Below are 3,924 nucleotides of genomic sequence, written 5' to 3'. Positions count from 1 at the left end.
TAAAACATTATGGATAATTCAATAAAACAAAGTGTAATTCAATATTGCAATGTAAATTTCTGTGTAAAATGTTTTTCCTGTACCCATTTATTGAAGAGAGAATCATTTCTAGATTGTATGTTCTTTGCTCCTTTGTCGTAAATTAATTCTCCATATATGTGGGTTTATTTCTGGCCTCTCAATTCTGTTCCGTTGATTTATGTATCTGTTTTTCAGTCAATTCCATGCTGTCTTGATTATTATAGCTTTTTATAGTTTGAAATCAGGGAGTGTGGTACCTCCAGTGTTTTGAGTTCTTCAGCTCCAGAATTTCTGTTTGATTCTTTTAAGAGTTTAAATCTCCTTGGTAAATTATTTTTTCTGTTAATTAATTCATTAATTTTATTCCTGAGCTCATTGAATTGACTTTCGGAGTTCTCTTGTAGCTTGTTGGGGTTTCTTCATGATAGCTATTTTGAATTCTCTATCAGATTGTGATATTCAGTGATTTTAAGATTGGTTTCTGGACAATTGTCATTTTCTTTTTGTGGTACAATGTTACTGTGGATCTTCATGGAGCTTGATGAGTTGTTCCTCTGCTGGCACATTCGAAGTAGTGAATGTCTTTCTATTGTTTTCCAGTACATGGCACTATAGCAAAGGTTTTTCGTTTCTCTTACCTGCGCTGACTGGTTATATTTGAGAGTAGGCACTTTCCACCCTCTGCTAACTCTGTCATGGGTGTTGCCTAGTGCTGGCATTGTCACTACTTTGGAGTCCTTGGTGCCTTGCTGCTGCTGATGTCACTGGCATTGCTGCCTGAGGCTCCAGGATAGTGGGTGCTTCTGCTCTGTCTGCCATCTCCTGAGTCACACATAGGCTTGTTCTTCACAGTGGGTGGGGAAAGATGGAGGGAAGTGGGAGTCACAGGTTCCTCTGCAGTGTTCGGAGTTATTGGGTTCACAGGCACTACCACTGGAGGCAGGGGCAAGGGCCTGGAGTTGTGGGTGTCTCCATGGTTAGAAGGACAGAGTCATAGACATTGCTCCCACTGCTGCCCGGTTACCTGTGGCTGCGAGCACCATTGCAGCCAGGAGGCCTGAGTTGTGTGCACTGCCTTCCCTGCTGTAACCATGTTCTCTGGGGCTGAGTTGCTGGGATTACAAGCATCACCTCTGCTGTTCCCTTGGTTACACCTTCTCTAGGTATTCTAGTCCACTCACATTTAGATGTACACTTGGTACATCTAGGAAGGGCATTAGCTGCCAAATCACTGAATAGAAAATTAGACCAGAGATGCTTGATGGATCACAAATTGAACATGAGTGACAATGTAATGATGTTACTTTTACAGTTAAAATGATTATAGGGTGTATTAAAAAGCTCAAAAAAGAAAAATGGAAGTCCAAAGAAAACAAAAACACTAATTCAAAAAGATATGCACCCCAATGTTCATAGCAGCATTATTTACAATAGCCAAGTTATGGAAGTAATCTAAGTGTTCACCAACAGAAGAATGGATAAAGAAGATGTGATGTGTGTGTGTGTGTATATATATATATATATGTATATATATATATTATATATATATATACATATATACACACAATGGAATATTTCTCAGCCATAAAAAAGAGTGAAATCTGCCATTTGCAACAATGTGGATGGACCTAGAGGATATTATGCTTAGTAAAATAAGTTGGACAGAGAAAGACAAATGCTCTAAGTTATCACTTATATTTGAAATCTAAAAAATAAAACAAATGAATGTACATAACAAATCAGAAACAGACTCACAGATATAGAGAATAAACCAGTGGTTACCAGTGGGGAGGTGGAAGTGGGATTAAGAGATACAAACTACTATATGTAAAATAAATAAGCAATAAGGATATATTGTACAGCACAGAGAATATAGCCAGTGTTTTACAACTCTAAATGGGGTATCATCTATAAAAATATTGAATCACTATGTCATACACCTGAAACAAATATGTTATAATGTTGTAAATCAATTATAGTTCAATAAAAAAAGAAAAATGGAAGTAAATAAGAAAACTGAACTAAATGGTAGGAGTTATTCAGTCTGATAAGTGTCTAAAAAGTTCTGGAGAGCTGCCATGTTAGAAAGGGATCTTAGAGATTGACGTGTTGGTTACAAAGGTATATACATCTGATAAAACAAAGCACTGTATGCTTTATGTACTTTTTGAAAAACAACATGCAAATTAACCATTAATAAAAAAATAATAATGAGCACATCAACAATATGGTTACAATTAAAATAAAAGAAAAAAAGAAAATGCCCAGTGAGATGAAAATGAAAAGAAAAAAAACAATGGAGAACAATCGGAATCCTAGTAAATGGCTGATGAGATTATCAATCCGTACAAGTGCTTGAGAATCTAGACTTCAGCAGTATCTTCTAAACCTAAACAGATGCATAACCTATGACTTAGCAATTCCACTCTTATGTATATACCCCATACTATGACATACATGTATTCACCAAAAGACATGTACAAGAATGTTCATAGCAATGTTTATCATACATAGCCAAAACCAAGATAGCCTACATGACCATCAACAGTAGAATAGATAAGTAAAATGTATATTAATTCAATAGACAGATTTGAGAATGAACATACTATACGTACAACGACTTGGACAAAAAAACATGATGTTAAATAAAAGGAGCAAAATACAAAAGAGTCATAATGTGTGGTTCAGTTATACAGTTTAAAATCAGGCAAATTTACTCTGTGGTGTTCGAGGTCAAGAAAGTCGTTACCCTTAGATGGGAGTTGTAGGGACTGATGCGAGGAGGGGTAAGACGTTATGGGTATAATAATGTTTTGCGTACTGGCTTGGGTGCTGGTTGCATCGGTGGCTTTATATTGCGAAACTGCAATGAGCTGTACAATTTATGATTTATGTTTTACCTCCAAAGAAAGGTTACAGAGAATTTTTAAAATCTCACAGCACTGGCCACAGGAAAACCGTATGCGAGAAGGAATTAAAAGCCAACGTGAGGGCTTCCCTGGTGGCACAGTGGTTGAGAGTCCGCCTGCCGATGCAGGGGAAACGGGTTCGTGTCCCGGTCCGGGAAGACTCCACATGTCGCGGAGCGCCTGGGCCCATGAGCCATGGCCGCTGAGCCTGCGTGTCCGGAGCCTGTGCTCCGCAATGGGAGAGGCCACAACAGTGAGAGGCCCACGTACCGCAAAATAAATAAATAAAAGCCTACGTGAGAGCAGAATAACAGAGATCCACCTTTTCCAGGGAAAGGATGAGATGTTGGCAATGAGGATTAGAATGGGAGTGAGTTACAGAAAAACAAATTAAAAAATATTGGGCCCAGAAAGGGAGCCAGAAACCAAATGTAAAAAATGTAGTGAGTAACCTAGCCCAGTTTCAGTCAAGTGGGGTAGATGGGAAATGTTATGAGACTTATTTATTTAATTAATTAATTTATTTTAATCATCTGGGAAAAGGTAGGGTTAGTTCTAGGGAATCCATCTAAAATTTAGCAGCAGGGAAAGAGGGACCAACATGGAACCCACATGGTACTTAGAGGTAAAAGCAGGCTACACTGGTTGAGTTTTACATAGATTAGTACTGAGCTTTCCTCTTTCCTGTCTGCAGTGTGCTGGGAAAAATGGAGACAGATCAGGAAACCAAAAGACACAGGCAAAATGGGACTATTCAGTTTCTTTACCAGTTTAACTATTTTCATTACAACATTCAAGTCCTTGGCCTTCCTATAGCTGTAGCAAAGGCTAGTCTCAAATCCTTCCCACATGAGAACTACCTATGTACTATATGTACAGCAAATCTCTCTGAGGTTGGGGGAGAGATCAGGCTCAGTGCAACTGGATGATGCCTTGCAGAACAATTAGCCAGGGCAAGATTTATTAATAGATTCACTCCTTAATATGAATAACA

The sequence above is a fragment of the Lagenorhynchus albirostris genome, chromosome 4 (genome assembly GCF_949774975.1).
Source record: "Lagenorhynchus albirostris chromosome 4, mLagAlb1.1, whole genome shotgun sequence".
In the NCBI taxonomy this organism is placed as follows: Eukaryota; Metazoa; Chordata; class Mammalia; order Artiodactyla; family Delphinidae; genus Lagenorhynchus; species Lagenorhynchus albirostris.
This window is presented reverse-complemented; position numbering follows the sequence as displayed.